Below are 20,798 nucleotides of genomic sequence, written 5' to 3' on the forward strand. Positions count from 1 at the left end.
GTACTCACCTATATGTGCTTGCAGGATCGAGCATTGACTCTTGGATCCCGCCTTTCTAGCTATCGGTTGTTTACAGCAATGACTCCTGTCCCATTTCCCTATCATACCTAGTTTTAAAAGTATGAATAGTATTTGCTTCCACAACCTGTTCCCCAAGTGCATTCCATTTTTCTACTACTCTCACGCTAAAAGAAAACTTCCTAACATCTGTGACTCATCTGAGTTTCCAGTTTCCACCCATGTCCCCTCGTTCTGTTATTATTACGTGTGAACATTTGATCTATTTCCACTTTGTCAATTCCCCTGAGTATTTTATATGTCCCTATCATATCTCCTCTCTCCCTTCTTTTCTCTAGTGTCGTAAGGTTCAGTTCCTTCAGCCGCTCTTCATATCCCATCCCTCGTAGCTCTGGGACAAGCCTCGTCGCAAACCTCTGAACCTTCTCCAGTTTCTTTGTGTTTCTTCAGGTGGGGGCTCCATGATGGCGCGGCATACTCTAAGACGGGTCTCACGTAGGCAGTGTAAAGCGCCCTAAAAGCTTCCTCATTTAGGTTTCTGAATGAAGTTCTAATTTTCGCCAGTGTAGAGTACGCTGCTGTCGTTATCCTATTTATATGTGCCTCAGGAGTTAGATTAGGTGTCACATCCACTCCCAGGTCTCTTTCTCGAATCGTTACAGGTAGGCTGTTCCCATTCATTGTGTACTGTCCCTTTGGTCTCCTGTCACCTGATCCCATTTCCATAACTTTACATTTACTGGTGTTAAACTCCAGTAGCCATTTCTCTGACCATCTCTGCAGCCTGTTTAAGTCCTCTTGGAGGATCCTACAATCCTCGTCTGTCACAACTCTTCTCATTAATTTTGCGTCATCTGCAAACATTGACATGTATGATTCCACTCCTGTAAACATATCATTTACGTAAATTAGAAAGAGGATTGGTCCCAGCACCGATCCTTGAGGTACTCCACTTGTTACTGTTCGCCAGTCCGACTTTTCGCCCCTTACCATTACCCTCTGGCTCCTTCCTGTTAGGTAGTTCTTCACCCATACTAGGGCCTTTCCGCTTACTCCTGCCTGCCTCTCAAGTTTGTATAGCAGTCTCATGTGCGGTACCGTATCAAAGGCCTTTTGGCAGTCAAGAAATATGCAGTCTGCCCAGCCTTCTCTGTCCTGCCTTATCCTTGTTACTTTATCATAGAATTCTAAAAGGTTTGTTAGGCATGATTTCCCTGTCCAGAACCCATGTTGGTGCTTGTTTACAAACCCAATGCTCTCCAGGTGCTCAACAAGTCTTAGCCTAATTATTCTTTCAAGTATTTTGCAGGGGATGCTTGTCAGTGATACGGGTCTGTAGTTAAGTGCCTCCTCCCTATCCCCCTTTTTGAAAATCGGTACGACATTTGCCTCCTTCCAGCAACTGGGCAATTCTCCCGACATAAGTGACTCATTGAAGATCATTGCCAGAGGCACGCTGAGAGCCTGCGCTGCCTCTTTAAGTATCCACGGTGATACTTTGTCTGGTCCAACAGCTTTATTTGCATCCAGTGTTGTCAACTGTTTCATTACATCCTCTGCTGTCACCTCTATATCTGATAGTCTTTCATCTTGGGTAATCTCTTCTAACAATGGGAGCTGCTCAGGCTCGGTAGTGAACACTCCATGGAATTTTGCATTCAGTACCTCGCAGATTTCCTTGTCGCTTTCTGTATATGCCCCTTCTGTTTTCCTCAGTCTTGTCACTTGGTCATTTACCGACATCTTCCTTCTTATATGGCTATGTAGTAATTTTGGTTGCTTTTTCGCTTTGACTGCAATATCGTTCTCATAATTTCTTTCCGACACTCGTCTTATGTTAATGTAATCATTCCTAGCTCTGTTACATCTAATCCTGTTGTCCTCTGTCCTTTGTCTTCTGTACTTCCTCCACTCCCTCCTGCTTCTCACCTTTGCTTCCTGACACTGTCTATTAAACCATGGGTTATTATATTCCCTCCTGCTTTTTTCCTTTATTGTTGGAATAAATCTATCTTCAGCCTCCTTGCATTTCAATACGACTTGGTTCATCATACCTTGCACTGTTTTTCCTCTAAGTTCTTCCTCCCACTGCACTTCTCCCAGGTAGTCCCTTATCCTTCTGTAGTCCCCTTTTCTGTAATCAAGTCTCCTTTCCCGGACCTCTTGTCCTTTGGTCACAATTTTAAGCTCCATCATGTAGTCAAAGGCTAGGACACAATGGTCACTAGCTCCTAGTGGTATTTCATGTTCCAACTGCTCGATGTCTTCTACATTCTGAGTGATAATGAGATCTAATAGGCTGGGCGTATCCCCTCCTCTTTCCCTAGTATCTTCTTTCACATGCTGTGTTAGGAAATTCCTGTCAATAACGTCTACCAGCTTCGCTCCCCAGGTCTCCTCCCCGCCATGGGGATTCCTCGTTTCCCAATCTATCTCTCCGTGATTTAGGTCCCCCATGACCAGCAGCTTCGCTCTCATTCTATGCGCTAAAGTTGCTGCCCTCTGCAGTTCATCCATACATGTCTTGTTGCTGTCCTCGTACTCCTGCCTGGGCCTTCTACTGTTTGGTGGGGGATTGTAGAGTATCAAGATTACAATCTTCTTCCCATCCACTGTCAGAGTTCCATGTATGAAGCTTGTGCTTTCATTGGTACCCGGATTTTCCAGCTCATCAAACTTCCATTTCCGCTTTATTAGTAGTGCCACTCCTCCTCCCTGTCTCTGTGTCCTTTCTTTTCTTATCACCTGGTACCCCTCTGGAAAGATTGCATCCGAGATCATGCCATTTATTTTAGTTTCCACTATTGCCACTATGTCTGGGTCTGCCTCACTAACTCTTTCTTTTATCTCTTCTGCTTTATTGGCTACCCCATCAGCATTGGTGTACCAAACCTTGAGACTCTTCTTGGAAACTCGGGTGTCAGAGTTCCCCCTTTCACCAGGGGTCTGGGGGGCAAGTGGGGGCTGTGGGGGTGAGTGGGGGGGTGCTAGGGGGGTGCCTGGGAGTGCCTGGTAGGCGAATGGGGTCTGGGCATCTAGGGGGGTAGGAAGGGCATAATGGGTCTGAAAGTTAGGGGTCTGAATAGCATAGGGGGGTTGAGAAATAGTGAGACTGAGAGTCAGATAGAGGTTGAGAGGTTGGGGGGAAGAGGGATGCTGAGGGCGGAGAGCTGAGATGAGAATGGAGCATGGGTGCTGGGAGTGGAAGAGAGGGTATATTAGTTAGGGGGGAATCGGGGGTAGGTGGGGGTTTTGGGGTAGAAGAGGGGAAGAGGGAGATGGGGGAAGGTGTTAGGGGGTCACAAGGTGAGGGGGTTAAATGTGGGCTGGAGGTGCATAGGAGGGGTGAGGGTTGGGTGGGGTTTGGGGGTGAGTGGAAGAGGGGTGCAGTGGAAGCTGGGATGGAGTAGATGGAATTGAAGTCAATGGGGTAGAAGGGGCAGGGGAATGGGAAGGGGTATTTGGGGAGGGGGGATGGGAAGGTGGGTTTGGGGAGGGCATGGCTTGACCCACTGGGGTCGCTGACAAGTGTGATGTAGCAGGGGCAGGGGAATCGTTGTGGAGGTGCAAATGTGGAAGGGACAGGGGGGTTTTGGGAGGCTGAGGCAGGGGGGATGTATAGGAGGGCTGAGTTGGGGAAGATGCGACCTGGGAGGTGACCTGGGAGGTGACCTGGGAGGTGACCTGGGATGTGACCTGGGATGTGACCTGGGAGGTGAGACTACCTGAGAGGCTAGTACGTTGTCGTTGTTGCCATCTATTTTTGTGGGCTGTTTGCTCATCTTTCGTCATAAACCTCTCTATAAACACATTGTAATGGGTTTCACTTCCTCTGAGTAAATGCTTGCTCCTCATTATGTACTCCACTGCCTCCTCATTGGAGAATTGCACCAGAACAGGTCTATTCTTGGTACAATTGTAAGGTCCAACCCGTCGATTGATATCCACCTCGCGTTCTGCCATCTCTGCTCCAATACACCTCAATATCTCGTGCAATTCGTATTTTTCTGTTTCTATTCTCTCTTGTCTTGTTGGTGCCCTAGATTCGAATAATCCATGTATTATAATAGACCGTCTCCTCAGTAATTCATTGTCATGCTGGTAGCCTGTCCCCTGGGGATTCCCCATCCCAACCGCAGTCACTAACCCATCTCCCACTAATCCTCTATCCTTAGCCATGCTGCTAAACCTTTCTAATTCGTTTGTGATACGAGCACATTCCCTCTCCCAGTCCTCTCTTCCCTTCCTAATCTCTTCCTGAACATAGAGCATAAGTTCTTGTTTCTGCCTCTCTACCGCATCCTGTATTTGCTGAAATACCTCACTTTTAATCCCCTGGATTAGATCCTCCAACCAATCACTCCTTCTCTCTACAAATTTCCCTATTAATTTGTCTATAAATCTGTCCTCCTCCTCATCCCTGCTGGTGATTGACCTTGAACCCCTTCTAGTCATTGCAGTAACAATCTAGCCAAAAAAGGCGCTCCTCAATACCTTGCACAATCTGCTAACACAATAGGTGAGTGAATCTCCAATCGTCGTCCCACGTGGTGGTATAAGGGTTGCTGCCGAGGTGAGGTCACGCGGTCAGAGGTCGGTGAGGTCTGGTTTCACACTGCACAGTATTTCCTCAACTATTTTGAATTACGCTAATTAAACTGTTTTTCTTCACTACCTCATGGCTCTGGTCAAAACCCAAGGTTTTTTCATTCACTTGTACATTCACTTAGTCTTTTCACTTCGAAGTTGCCTGATTACCCCTCCCACTCCACTAGTGAACCAGGAGCTCCCAACCCACGTCCACCCAACACGATGGTCACAAGACAAAAGACGTGTGTGTGTGTGTGTGTGTGTGTGTGTGTGTGTGTGTGTGTGTGTGTGTGTGTGTGTGTGTGTGTGTGTCTAAAGCTATGATGAGCATAAAAAGTTAAGAGGGTAGTGTTTAAGTATAAATATATGTTTTTGAGAAAGAGGACTTATGATACGCACAACCGTGGTAATCAATAAGCAGTACGTTTGAATTGTGCACAAAATAATTTGAACAAACTAAAAAAAATAATTTGTTGGCAATCAGTAATAACATTGATACGAGGTCTTGAACTAGATACTGAAAGGGGAAACAACAAAAGGAATGATATTGAAAAGAAACTGAACTGCAGTTGTAAAGAATTTGAAAGCTGATTAATATATATATTTTGTGAAGCGATGCTGATGGAAACAGTAAGTAAACTTTATTTGAAAAAGAACACAAGACTGATAAGCATGAGACAGTGAAATCGGTAAAAATAAGAAGCAATGATGTTCATAAAACAACCACGACCGTAATAATTCACTGTGAACACTCTTAAAACTGTGCACACTGAGAAATCTTGTCACCACTAGTCCAGTAGTTCGTGAACTAGTGGTTCACCATTGTTTAAGAACATAAGAACAAAGGTAACTGCAGAAGGCCTATTGGCCCATACGAGGCAGCTCCTATCTATAACCACCCAATCCCACTCATATACTTGTCCAACCTGCGCTTGAAACAATCGAGGGACCCCACCTCCACAATGTTACGCGGCAATTGGTTCCACAAATCAACAACCCTGTTACTGAACCAGTATTTACCCAAGTCTTTCCTAAATCTAAACTTATCCAATTTATACCCATTGTTTCGTGTTCTGTCTTGTGTTGAGACTTTTAATACCCTATTAATATCTCCTTATGTCCATTCATCCACTTGTAAACCTCTATCATGTCACCCCTAACTCTTCGCCTTTCCAGTGAATGCAATTTAAGCTTTGTTAATCTTTCTTCATATGAAAGTTTGAGTTCTTATGACCAACCCTGCAGCTGCCTGCATACCCGAGGCGGCATCCTGAAGGTACGTCTCTGGCCACATCCCGATCAAATGCAGCAGTTCCAGCCGCAGGTGCGGGTTGGGGCAGGCTTCATGGTCGCAGAACATGGCGAGTACCCAGGATTTCAAGGCAGTAGACTCGAGTGAGGCAAAATTTAAGTTGTTGTTTGTCGCCCAGGTATTTGCTAGATCAATAATTTCCCAGATAACGTCCTCCCATTGCCCTGTTATCCTAACCAACATCGTCATATGCGTGGGGAGAGTTAAGATCCATAAAACTCCAAGCTGGATTTTACTGTCAAATAAACTCACTGAACCTCTCTCATTCGTAATAAAATAGTGAAGATTTTCCTCTGACAATTTTACTGCTCTTAGAATTTCGTATGGATCATTTAATGAAGGGAAGTTCCAAACAATAGATATGAGAAATTGTGGGAGTTTTGGAAAAGAAATATCGCGATCCATGGGAGAATATTTGAAAACTGCAGTGGGGTTTGGGGAAAATGTGACTCACCGCCGCTTTCAGTAATTGGCAGATTTTTGGTATAAAAAGTCGGAATTTCAAACTGCGAATAGTTGCAGAGAGCCAGAATTTGGGTCCAAAATATGGTTCATGTATCGAATACAACAATAAAAAACAAAGATGACTAAGTTAATTCCCCAAATTAGAAATCTTTCATACGAAGAAAGATTAACAAAGCTTAAATTGCATTCACTGGAAAGGCGAAGAGTTAGGGGTGACATGATGGAGGTTTACAAGTGGATGAATGGACATAACAGGGGGGGATATTAATAGGGTATTAAAAATATCAACACAAGACAGAACACGAAACAATGGATATAAATTGGATAAGTTTAGATTTAGGAAAGACTTGGGTAAATACTGGTTCAGTAACAGGGTTGTTGATTTGTGGAACCAATTGTTTCCTTTGGAATAACCATGTACTAATCCAACTTAATATAGCACCTCCAATACCATGAGCCTCTATTTTTTTTTTAATCGGTCTTTCATGTGGCACTGTATCAAAAGCTTTGCTAAAGTCAAGGTACACATCACAATCCTTACCACTATCAACTGCCTCAACTATGCTAGAATAAAAAGATAACAAATTTGTTAAACAGGAACGGCCATTTATAAAACTATGTTGCGACTCTATTATTAATTTATGTTTTTCAAGATGAAGACGAATTTTATTTGCTATTAAAGATTCGAGTAACTTTCCCACAATAGACGTTAGGCTAATTGGTCGATAGTTAGACGCAAGTGATCTATCTCCTTTCTTAAAAGCTGGTATCACATTAGCAACTTTCCAAAACTCTGGCACTCTGCCTGACTCTCTTGATTTATTAAATATGGTTGACAGTGGGTCACAAAGCTCCTCTTTGCATTCTTTAAGCACCCTGGCAAACACTTCATCCGGCCCAGGGGATTTGTTTGGTTTGAGTTTTACTATTTGTTTAAGAACATCCTCCCTGGTAACTGCTAAACTAGTCAACCTGTCCTCGTCCCCACCCCACAGACTTGTTCGGCTGAAGGCATATTGTTAAGTTCCTCTTTAGTAAATACAGATACAAAATATTTATTAAAAATACTACTCATCTCTTCATCACTATTTGTCTCAGTTTTTAATGGACCTATCCTTTCCCTAGTCTTAGTACGATATAACTGAAAAAACCCATTAGGATTTCTTTGCTTGCCCTGCTATGCGAACTTCATAGTTTATTTTTGCTTTCCTTATCACTTTTTTAACATTTCTAACCAGTTGTACGAATTCCTGTTCTAAAGTGACCTCCCCATTTTTAATCCTTTTGTACCAAGCTCTCTTTTTTACCTATAAGGTTCTTCAAATTCTTTGTTATCCACTTTGGGTCATTAGTATTCGATTTATTCAATTTGTATGGTATACTACGTTCCTGTGCTTTGTTTAGAATATTCGTAAATAAGTTATATATTGAATCCACATCGAAATCCCCCTTTACTTCACCTATCGCTGGGTTCATGTCTCGCTCCGAGACCGGCCCATACCCAAGACTTTCCAATCAATTTGACCCAAAAAATTTCTTAGGCTATTAAAATCAGCTTTTCGAAAATCTGGCACTTTAACAGAATTTTCTCCTACAGGTCTATTCCATTCTATGCTAAATCTGATTTCTTTGTGATCACTGTTCCCTAGCTCACTCCCTATTTCGATGTCATTAATTTGTTTCCCTGTTAGTTAACACTAAATCTAAACTATTATTTTCCCGTGTTGGTTCCTTAATGTGTTGTGTAAGAAAGCAATCGTCAATTAATTCTAGAAAATCTTCTGCTTCACTATTCCCTGTTTTGTTCAACCAGTTTATTCCACTAAAATTAAAAGTCACCCATGACATAAATACTGTTAGATCTAGATGCCCTAGATATTTCATCCCATAGATGCTTTGCTTCCATTCTGTCAAAATTTGGTGGCCTATATATAACTCCTATTATAATATTATTTGCTTTTTCGTTTAATTCTATCCAAATAGTTTGTGTGGCTCAGTTTTGATTCCCTCTTTGAGACTACATTTCAAATTGTCCCTAACATATATGGCTAGTCCACCACCTCGTCTAATATATCTGTGTGAAATAGTTTAAATCCATTTATTTGATATTCTGCTAATAGTTCTCTATTTTCTACATTCATCCACGTTTCGGTAAGTGCAATAATATCTATTTTTTCTGTGCAGACAAGAGCATTTAATTCGTTAATTTTATTTCTTAGGGTATATTACACTAACAGTAGAAGTCTAAGTGAATTGTTTTTTTGAGGCCCTTCTCTTTCCCTGATCATTTTGCCAATTCCTTTCTCCCACAAACACATACTTTTATTACCTCCTTTCTCCCAATCAATTCCCTTACCTCTATCTACTAACAGTTTAAACCCCAACAAACACCTCTAACCACTTCTTCCAACGAGTTCGCAACAGCAACAACCCCAGCTTTCGATAGATGCACCCCATCACGAGCATACATTTCATTTCTTCCATAAAAGTGTTCCCAGATGTCTATGAAAGATATTGCAATTGATTTGCAATATCTTTCTATCGACATCCATTCATTTCCCACTCCCTTTCTTGGAAGAATGCCACATATGATCGGGATTCCTCCCTTGCTCCTAACTAATTCAATGGCTGTCCTGAATCTCTGTATTAGTTCCTCACTCCTAACTCGTCCAACATCATTACCCCCTGCACTAATACAAATAATGGGTTTGTTCCCATTTCCCGTCATAATATCATTCATGTTTCCAACATCATCACCAATTCCAGCTCCCGGATAGCAAACCCTTAATCTGTTCCCCCTATCTCTGGCACAAAACGTTCTGTCTAAATACCTCACCTGGAAATCTCCCACAACCAAAATTCGCTTCGATTCTCCCTTTTCCTTTCGAGCAGTTTGGGGACCTGCGTTTCAATGCTACTCATTGCTTTGTCTTTGCCTCCTTGTTGAACAACAGGTTCACCACAGCACTCGTCCTCTAATACGTCAAATGCATTAAAAGTCCTTAGGTGTAGTCTACTAGTTTTGGGTTTTGATAAGGTCTTCTTAAGACCCCTGTCTTTCACAACTTGCCAAGACGAGGTCTTCTTAATACCGGTCTCCTCCTTTGTTTCGTCCTGCTGTTGTATCAGCTGTCGTACCTCCTCCCGTAGCGAATCCAACTGTCATCAGAGCTCCAACCAGACTCGCCAGCTCCTTCACTAATCCTTCCATTATTGCTACAACAATATTAGTACAATCGGATAATATTAGTACATTGTTATTAGAAACAATGGGTATAAATTGGATAAGTTTAGAGTTAGGAAAGACTTGGGTAAATACTGGTTCGGTAACAGGGTTGTTGATTTGTGGAACCAATTACCGCGTAACGTGGTGGTGGGGTCCCTCGATTGTTTCAAGCGTGGGTTGGACAAGTATATGAGTGGGATTGGGTGGTTATAGATAGGAGCTGCCTCGTATTGGCCAATAGGTCTTCTGCAGTTACCTTGTTCTTATGTTCTTATATGTAATATTCTTGGTATTATTCTCATGGCTTCATTTTGCACCTTCTCCAACTTGTTTAGTCTGCCTCCACCAACACAAGACATGACAGGGGCAGCATAACCAATGAGATCTCACAGTATGCCATGTGATTACCATTGGAATGTGACATATAGAATATGAGTAATAATTATGTACTGTATGGGTTTGTGAGCCCATTGGACCATATATATAGACGAGGGTAGAAATAGTCTAAGCTACTGTCCTTTTGAGATGTGCTTCCTTTTCTCAATAAACTTATTTGAACTAGGAGGGGGGTGGTTGAAGGCACCAGGTACTCGTCTAGAGCACATGGCGCGTGTGGAGCTGAAGCTCGACCTCCATTACCACACCTGGATGAACACACGCACAGCACTCGCGTGCGCGCGCACATGGTCATAAATATTGAGCCTCTTGAGGTAACCTTCAAACAGCGGGTTTTTACACAGAAGTTACTCCCTGTAATCGATAATATAATTAATGTAGAAGGTAATGATGAATAATTGGGTGTCCTCAGGATGTATGCAGAGCAGCTGGAGAAGGCGGCTGCTGCTGCTCTTCCTCCTCATGTTTCCCACTTGTGCCCTTCATAGTTTTTGTTTGACTTTGTTCATTTGATCAATGACTATAATACCTTTACATTTATTTAGTTTGATCAGTCAGGGGCATAACTGGCCGACCCCTCACACTGTTCAAGCGAGAACTGGATAAGCACCTCCAAAGGATACCTGATCAACCAGGCTGTGACTCGTACGTCAGGCTGCGAGCAGCCGCGTCCAACAGCCTGGTTGATCAGTCCGGCAACCAGGAGGCCTGGTCGACGACCGGGCCGCGGGGACGCTAAGCCCCGGAAGCACCTCAAGGTAACCTCAAGGTAGGGTATCATTTTGTCTGGTTTTGTTTAAGTTTAGTAACAATGTGAAGTGTGGTCTGGCAAACGATGCCAGGGTCTCGTGAGAGAGGTTAAAGAGTGCGAGTGCCAACTTTCACCCACAATTTAGAAGCCAAGTGTCCGGGGGACACCAGGCGCCCCTAATTGATGATGACTCGGTGAACAAAAAGATTAAACTGCCGGTGTGGAGATCTCTGGAGAGCGTTTGACCACCTCAACGTGTAGATGAAAGGCCTTAATCATTACATGGCTCTAGTCACTATCTACGACTACCTACTGTGATCCAGTTCCCAGATGTCCAACCACTTGCGGTGGACGGTAGAGTGACGGTCTCGCTGCATGCAGGTAGGCGTTCAATATCCGACAGTCCTCAAGTAGTTGGGCATCATTCGTCTCCCCCATCCCATCCTTAATCCTTATGACACTCGCTTCCCAGTGCCATATAGTTGTAATGGTTTCGCGCTTTCTCCTGATAGTTCCCTTCCCTGCATCTGTGTGCTAGCTACTACTAACCAACCTCTCCTCCAATCTAATCAACCTCTCCTCCATAAAAGAACGTCGCTTTTCCCTTGTATGCAAAGGGCTAAGGCCAAAAATGGTCGTACTAAAAAATTGGAAGCGGTTCGCCAAAGTGACGTAGTCTCCCGTTTTCTGTTCTGGGTCCTCTGATAGGTTAAGAGAGGACACTTCCCTGGAAACACAAACCGAAACTGTCTATTTTCCGCTTGTTACAACTTTATTACAAGTTGTTACATCTTGGCTTAACGTTTATGACGTATTAGAATGTTGTTACAACTTGCTATATTGCTTGTTATAACTGGTTAAGAGGTATTAAAACTTGTTAGAACGTTGTACCAACGTCGTAGTTTCGGTGTGTGTGGCGGGTTTAAATTGATCATTTTCTTGACATTGGGAAACCTTAGGAGGACGGGCTGCTGCTCTTTGGTATCTTAGACCTCAATATTGTTGGTCCATATAGCTGGAAGGTCAACAAACCGATACCTCAGCTTGCAAGAACAGGCTACCGCAGCTGTCTTCATGAGCCTCCACAGGTTGTCCACAAGTGTCAACCATTATTATTATATAGTACAACCGCCAGAAGTGGCGGATGTACTGAATTGTCTATAACCCAGAAAATTGTTCGAGCTTAAGGGTTTCTTAATACATGGGCAAGTTTCTTCCACATCTCGTCTGACGGCCATGTGGGAGATGGGACAGTTGAAGTGTGCGGACCGCCGTGGGTGCCACTGTCTACTCCCTGGACGACAGTGTGTAGAGTGGTGTACTGAAGGTTCTCTGCCACTGTTATTCTTGACTTTACGATGGTTATCGAACTCGAACTCCTGGAATTTTCTTCCCAGGTGCTATTAAATCTCTCGTCACCCGCTGCTTCCTGGTACATGGTAGTCGCGCGCACATTCTTGAGACTTCCTCTCCGGGGGATCTCTCATAACTTATTTGACAAATCAAATTAGTGAGTCTCGGCTGATTTGTTTGTAAACAATACTGCTAGAGTTAAAGCTCCACTATACACTTTTGATGTGAATTCAGTAATGTACTGCACTTAAGAGGCAGAGTGGAGCATAGACCTGCCTGACATGGGGGAGGGGGGGCATGACGGCTGAGTGGACAGCGCTTGGGATTCGTAGTCCTAAGGTTCAGGTTTTGATCCCCGCCGAAGGCGGAAACAAATGGGCAAAATTTCTTTCACCCCGATGCACCTGTTCACCTAGCAGTAAATAGGTTCCTGGGAGTTACAGCTGCTATGGGCTGCTTCCTGGAGATGTGTAACAAAAAGGAGGCCTGGTCGAGTACCGGGCCGCGGGGACACTAATCCCTTAAATCACCTCAAGATAACCTTGAGATAGACGCGCTGTGCTCTCTGACGACACAGTTGGGTCAGGAGGTTGCTTCTAATATGAGATTACAGTTTCCTCCACCTGACGATGACTGTAGCTTATTTACTGTTACGATCCCAGGTAGCCGAAAAACGAGTCTCTCCTTTGAGAATTATTGTCAGGACTGACCTGACTAGAAGGTCGGAGATATACAGACATGAAGATCCATATGTAAAAAATAATTGGGTAAATTTTACAGAGTTTAGGAATGTGGGCAGTAAATAAGAAAATAGATAAATGACTGGTTATGAGATGTGGATAATTTGCTGGAGGTCAGAGGCTCGCTTCGGGAGGGCTCTGACCCCACTTGAGTACCAGACATCGTGAGGGGAAGCTGCGCTCCATTTGAGCTCCCGTTGGAGAGGATCCCCTGTTGGATATACCTTCAAGAGAAAGAAAGTGTGCAGACGTTCCAGCTGTGGAATCGAGGTGGGAACGTTGTGGTCTCGAGTCCTGGTCGGCAAGGAGAGTTTAAGCCACCCAGAGACATTATCGTGGGCCATGGGAGCGCCCTGATCAGACTCAGGTCAGTCTGATCAGGTCAGAGGGAGAGCGCCCTAGACTAGACAATCTGTGGTAAGCACGATTTTAAGCCAGTTTATAGTGATTACTTGTAGTTGGTTGTATGCCCAGCGACAGTAGCGAATGTTTATTGATAAGTTAGACATGTTTTGGCAAGACAGAAGGCCTAAAATAAGAGTGGAGATGGAGGAACGTCCTGGAAGACAGAGCGACGTCTGTCTCCTCTGAGCGCTGGCAGACGACTGAGGGAGCCCAGCTCCTGGCGGGGTAGCTGCCTTGAGGACCGCCTGGCCGGGCGGAGCATGGACCAGCCCAAACGGGCGAGTCCGCTCTCTCGGTATGTAGAGAGCAGATAGATGTTGGATGAAAACATAGTGTGGATTATTTCGTCTGTGTTTATAAGGAATCATTTTTATTGGCGTGTCAATGGGTTGCAGGTTTGTCTTTGGAAGAAGTTGCCGAGTGGACTTCGAGCCCGTAGAGTGAGTTAGTGGAAGAGACTCGAAGACTGTTGAAGGAGTAGTATACTCTGAGGAAGAGTAGCCCCACAGTGAAGAGTAGAACCTTGAGCTGTGAGGAGCAGCAGTGAAGAGGAGTGTCACGTGCTTCTGTAATGTCAGTGGTGAAGCACCATTGTTGCTCAAGGAAAACTTCATGGTGTAGCATGAACCAAAATACCATGTAGATACCACATGTAAATACCATGTGTGAACCATGTAGCAAAATCTTGTGCTCTCTAGAGTGGAGTACTGCTGCACAATGACAGCCCCTTTCAAAGCTGGAGAAATTGCTGACCTAGAGAGCGTGCAGAGATCCTTTACTGCTAGAATCCACTCAGTAAAACATCTAAATTACTGGGACCGACTAAAGAGCCTAAATCTGTACTCCCTTGAGCGCAGGCGGGAGAGATACATAATAATTTACACGTGGAAAATAATTGAGGGGCTGGTCCCAAACCTGCACACAGAAATAACACCACATGAGACCAGAAGACATGGCAGGATGTGCAGAATACCCCCGTTGAAAAGCAGAGGTGCAACAGGTACTCTGAGAGAGAACTCTATCAACATCAGAGGCCCGAGACTGTTCAACACACTTCCACTACACATAAGGGGCATAACTGGCAAACCCCTCACAGTGTTCAAGAGAGAACTGGATAAGCACCTCCAAAGGATACCTGATCAACCAGGCTGTGACTCATACGTCAGGCTGCGAGCAGCCGCGTCTAACAGCCTGGTTGATCAGTCCAGCAACCAGGAGGCCTGGTCGACGACCGGGCCGCGGGGACACTAAGCCCCGGAAGCACCTCAAGGTAGCCTCAAGGTAGCAGCCTGGAAGAGCTGCGGAGGATCCTGGTAGATAAATCCAGAAGAACCTGAAGATGTCAGGGTAGTGAACTTCCAGATGTGGACGGGAAGTTCTGGTTGATTACTTGTAGGGAGTTGGTATTGTTTGGTTGTCATTAGCGTGCATGACGCAGTGAAAGGTGAGTGTTTGCCATTTTTGTGCCAAGGAGTACTTATACTGAAGTAGTTACAGTCGTAGGCTGGATTACCTGCAGAGACATACATGTGTGTTCTAGGATTGATAGGGTGATCGATTGATCATTGTTGTATATCAAGGAACATTTATACTAATATTTATGTTATTGAATTCATACGCTGGTTTTCCTTGTACATGTTAATAGACATGTATATTCTCTTGCTGATAGTGCAACATTGTGTTATAAGACTTGACCTACTTGAGGTTGGTAGTATTAGGTGGTGAATCAGAAGATAGGATGCCACTTGATAAGTAGATGATAGAGTTCTGATGGTGTTGGAGTGCAACCTGACTGAAATAGTATAGTGTAGGATTTATTATTACTATTATTTTATGTGTATGTATTGTGTATGTGCTTTGTCCAGCAAATGCATTCAAATTTGCTGGTGTTTGCCCTTGTCCTAGTGAGGCTTCCCAGGAAGTAGGAAAAAAGGTGAGAGAGAGAGAACCAAGAACCACAGCTGTGGACAGGGTAGAACAGAAAACTAATAAGTCAAAGGGGATTGAGATCATATCACATAAGGAGAGAGTGGGGAGTCACAGCGGCTCGAGTGGGTGTGTGCACGTGACAACGAGGCTAAGTATTGGAGCCACATCCCCTAAAAGTGTGACTGTTACGGCTCTCTTGGGTCGCAACCGGGTTCTTTCTCTGATGATGTTAGAGGTAGGGTATCCGGCCCCAAGCTAGTAGTGGCTTTCAAGGGATGTGATCCGTAACGCAAATAAATTAAAGGGAAAGGGAGACAAAGGCAAAAACTTAATAATATAATTGTCACCATCACCATAAATACTATATATCTTATCACACGGGGGAGGTATAAACACTATTATATACAATGTAGTCTTCTTCTGAAGACGCGGAGTGTTCCACGGTGCTCGACGATGCTAAGGTCTTGGTCCTCTTGTGGCCTCACGACGAATCCTTCGATTCTCTTGAGTCTACCCTGGCCACAGGCCAGCCAAATCACAGTTCCACTGGGGGCACCGTCGTGGAGGCTGTCAACCACAAATCCAGCCTGTAGCTGGCAGGTTCCAATCAGCAACGCTGGTTAGGCCACTCCACGACCGATACTAGGGTAGCGAGCCCTAGTCAGGAGCCTCGTGTGATCCCACAGATCACTCTCCTCACCACAACACCCCAGTGGTTAAGCGTCTCCACCAGTCAGTCCCGGGTACGACACTCCCTCAGCTGCCACGTCACAGGCAGGCTAACACCTCAGTGTTCATCCGGGGGGTGACTCACAGCTGCTGCAGCAAATACTTGGAGACAAGACGGCTGCCTTGGGTAGACTGATCCAACTTCCATTACAGCAGTGCCAGGTCGACTCTGTAATCAGACACGTCATCAGTACTAGGGACACTCTAGGGCACCTCACTTACGGGCTTAGACACAAACGCCCACCTATCCACTCCATAGATGGCGTTGCTGTCTAAGCTCCACCTCACCAGGGGTCAGCAGCGGCTGTGTTATGAGCTGATCAGGACAGGAAACTAGCCCTCGTGGCCAGTATATCTCGTCCTCACTAGATGGCCCCATCCATTTGGAGGGGGTTTCGGGAGCTGACCCACAGATGGCGCGGTCGTCACTGCTCCGTGCTCGGATGCTGGGCTCGGGTCCGTAACAGTGACGTTGAGCCCCTCTCCAAGAGCCAGAAGCGCCCAGGGTGGTGATCTGGTAAAGTATAAGCACTCTACCGAGTGCTTGTGGGTTGGGTTGTCCATAAAGGAGGATCAACGACACCACCACCAACCCCAATACTGTTAAGTGCCTTAGCCCCAAATGGGTGTGCCAGATCTGAGAATATCCTTTTGGGTCGACTGTAACCACTCACCCAGACTTCATGCAGGGAGGCCAGATGCGTCGAATGAGCAATCCGAAAGGGGGAAGAGGCGAGAACAACCGCCAAAGATCCTATAGTATAGGAGAATGATAAAGACCAAAGTGGTCTTCCCCTCCACGATGCACCAGAAGGCCTTCTCTCACTGGGTCGTTCTCTCTGCAACTAGCTTGCAGCGATGAAGCAGGTAGAGGACGGGTCCTCACATCGAATTTGATATTCAGTGATCGGGAATAGGGGCTGGAGCCTGAACCCGCTCAAGTGCCTCTTCAGGACAATTGTTAGTAAGGTAATAAATGGGGGCATTACTGCAGAATGAGGGAATGACATACAGACCTGTGTAAACAAAATAACACTTTATTCAATAACTTACTAATGCACAACCCCACACTTTATATTAAACCAAGAGTGTCACTTCAAATCTGACAAACACCACTTTGCAGCAGGTCTCCTTGATCCACCACCTGACAGGTGTATAGACAGTCTCGACCCACTGGACGGGTCAACAACAACAATGAACTAACCTGAAAATACTTCGTGTACACTCTTCTCAAATCAACCACGTCACCGACACTACGTCAACATATGGAAATGCGTATATTATGGAGGGTATGTGGTTGTATTGAGAAGGGCCAATAGTCATGATGTATCAAAAATAGTGGGATAGATAGGCCTGGCCCCCAAGGAACTAAGGTTCCTATTAATGATTCTGTTCTAAATTACAGGTCTGCTGTCTAGTAGCTAATCGTCTACACGACTTCAACAGGATGAATTGATACTTCTTATAAACTAACTTGTTTATTAAACCCTCTAATAACCCCCATATACATTAATACAATAATTTTCTTTACCACTCTACCTCACGTTAAATGCCTTAGTCCACATAGACAGGATGCAAGGTTTACAATTGCAACTAGGGTAAAGACTACTTGGAAGGACACTAGTAATGGCTCTAGGTAGCCTGGTATCACTTGAGCACACTTGGTTTCACTAAAACAGCCTAGAGTAATCTTAGTGATAAAAGCACTAGCTTAGACTACACCAGAATATTAACTAGACAAATTTGCCAGGCCATGGACTCTCGGTATTATACTTACCTTATTCAACCTTGATTCTCTAAGATAAGGGAGGAGATCGGAGCCCACGAGGGTAGAAGTGAACACAACAGCCAGACACAGAGACCGAACACAGCCCCCTCCGCTCTCATAAATATGCTGCCGGGAAGCGAGCCTAGCTGATCATACAGCTATAAACATTATAAGTCTTCACCGACATTCATTATTAGTTACTTAAACAGTTCTAAGAATAGCTGATAACTAGTTAAATATTATATTTAATAATCAACAATCTCAGAGTCTGAATGCTCTGTGAGAAACAAGATTCATCTTAAGTCTGGAAAGGAAGACGGAACCAAAGGCGCACCTAGGAATTCAGGCTCCATGAATGTAAATGTTATTGTTAATTAAATATCCTTCTCACATGATCCAATTCTATCAATTAATGTATAGTAATTATTTAGAGCTCAATTTGACCTCTGGTTTCCAAGTAAGAACCCAGGGTTGTAACAGCGTACACAACAATGTCACCAAGACAATCACCACAATAACACACCCACAAGTAATTTACGTTACTTCACTCAATGCCACTAAGACATAAAACAACACAAGTAAATTACTTTAACAACAATGTCAGACATTAAATCAATTGCGTTAACGTCACGCGGACGACCATCAATCGGATACAATTAACGTGAATTATTTGAGCAATTGTTAAGTAAACACCCACAGTTACATTAATCAGTCACTCGGACAATTTATCAATACTTGCTACAAGTGGCATCTGGTTAAGCTAGATAATACAGAACAGTACTCTAAATATATTTACTGAAAGGAAGTAATCTTCCCAAAGTGGCCCGACTCCACAGTGGTTGCACACTTCCCGGTATTCTCATCTTGATCTTTAATTGATCTCATTTAAATTTCAATATAATAAGTTTATTGAGGTAAAATACACACAAAGGGATGAGGTAACTTATCCCTTTGTGTGTATTTTACCTCATCTTATGATGTGTGTAATAATTCACATGATCTATCCACTGACGCTTTCTTTAGATATACTCATACGTAAAGGCATTTAGTACGGCATCATTTTAAAATGACCCGGTATCACTGCAATCTTCTATTCCTCAGGATTTCCATTCGCTGAAATCATCCTGCTCTTAAGATAGCATATGTCAAGGAGACCTAGGACATACGCTAATACAGTTTTGATGTTTGAGTTCAGGTGCATGTAGGATGGAATTCTCGATTCAGTCTGGTCACCCTCAGTGGACACCAGTAACCCACAAAGACAAATGGTAGCAGCAGCAACTAACACCAGGCTTGGACCAGCATTCCCTTGATCGGCTCCAAGCGGATGTTGGTGCAGAGGGAGAAAATTTGTCTGTAGCTCTTCCCCCCCCCCCCCCTACCAGAGCGTGTGGGAGCATGGACGGACTGGAAGTGGTCACCATCAGGCCCACTACAGGGCTCTGGTACAACTCAGTAACACAGCTGGGACATCCTTCTTTTCCAATTCCTTTTTCTTTCCATCTTCACAGATTTGTATGCGAATTTTATCCCTTTGACTTGTCTCGTTTAACGAAAGATTTGTTCTTAATGATGTCTATTGAACATTTTGAACGACCAATGCCCTTTGGACTATGCACGTTGAAACATGATAGGTTTTTACACAGCACCGAGTAGGAGATACAAAACGCATAAGGGTTGTACAAGGTCACAATTGGCTTGTGAGTACTGTGATCAGCAGCGTAAAAAGCAAGCGATGGGGGAAAGACGAAAACTGGGACTCTGCTATCCAGCCCACTAGGTTGCATCACCACATTACCTTAGGAATGTACAGGGGAGGCAAGACAGGAGTAGTGACACGAGTGTACACAATCGTAACAAAGGGTTGTTTGTGAAGGAAGGAAGCTAATGGCGTCGTCGTTGTCACCGTAGGCGGCGCCGTTGCAGGCAATGAGTCACAATAACGTGGTTAAAGTAAGTTGACCAGACCACACACTAGAAGGTGAAGGGACGACGACGAAACGTTGTCGTCCCTTTACCTTCTAGTGTGTGGTCTGGTCAGCGGCGCCGTTGTCACCGTAGGCGTCCTCGGCATACACATGTGTGTTCATTTGAAAACTTTTTAAATTAAAAATTTCTTCTACTTCATAAACCTCGGTGCCGTAGGCGTTGTCGTCACTGTAGGCGTTGTCGTCACCGTAGGTGTCCTTGGCATACACACGTGTGGGTGTGTGTCTGTACTCACATAGTTTGTTGGGATCGAACTGTCGAAAACCCAACACATTTAAAATAGGTTTGTTCTGAGTGTTTTTCTTATGCTTTGTAATATAATGGGGTACATTAATTTTTTCAGGTGTCAGCCTCAGCATGACCTATTGTCAGGTGCGACAGACGTGGTGCTGAGGTCTGACAAAGGACAAGAAATAGTTTTGGAAAAGACTGCATCATGGATATATTCGGCTATATCACGAAATACATGAGTACATTATATACAATACATGTATATATGTTAAGGCACTGTACATAATATGTACAGTTATATATATAACTTGAGATACTATGACTATGAGAAAGTCGTCACTCATCCGGTGATTCCTCCCACTTAAGGATCATCTACTTTTCCGGAATTAGTACCACTATCGGGAAACTGCGTGTTACCTCAACGCCGACCTCTGTATATCAAAGACGGTGACTTCCACAACTTCAAAGACGTCTACCATGCCGCTAGGTCCTCGCGTCCTTTTCCTTGGTGAGGGTGGAGCATACTGTAACAGTTGGGTTCAGCTGGTCACACACACACGCACACGCGCGTGACGACTGGATGTCGACGCGATGGAGGGGAGTAGATTTCTGTTCAGTTCATTCTCCGACCAGCACTCATTGCCTCGCCCGGTGATTTTGATTGGCTAACAGAAATTCCCGCCACCGGACGAGCCACACCGTGCTGACCGTTAACGACCTTCACGGTCGTTAACCTTGTTCTTCCTGTAATATTGAAAGTATTACTATTAATATAACAGTGCCTTTTTTTATTCGACGCAATAACACGATAAAGCATTCCATAACACTCCTCCCCCTTAACAATAACCTATTATAGGTATAGGTTAAGTAATAATTGTAATTACAAAGTAATAAGA

General features: G+C 44.2%; 1 pseudogene; it reads right to left on the reverse strand.

Annotated features, from left to right (window-relative positions):
• Window positions 1-18,801: 18,801 nt before the first annotated feature.
• Window positions 18,802-19,469, reverse strand: LOC138364152 (motile sperm domain-containing protein 1-like; annotated as a pseudogene).
• Between the last annotated feature and the right edge of the window lie 1,329 nt (window positions 19,470-20,798).

This window comes from Procambarus clarkii, chromosome 12 (assembly GCF_040958095.1).
Source record: "Procambarus clarkii isolate CNS0578487 chromosome 12, FALCON_Pclarkii_2.0, whole genome shotgun sequence".
In the NCBI taxonomy this organism is placed as follows: Eukaryota; Metazoa; Arthropoda; class Malacostraca; order Decapoda; family Cambaridae; genus Procambarus; species Procambarus clarkii.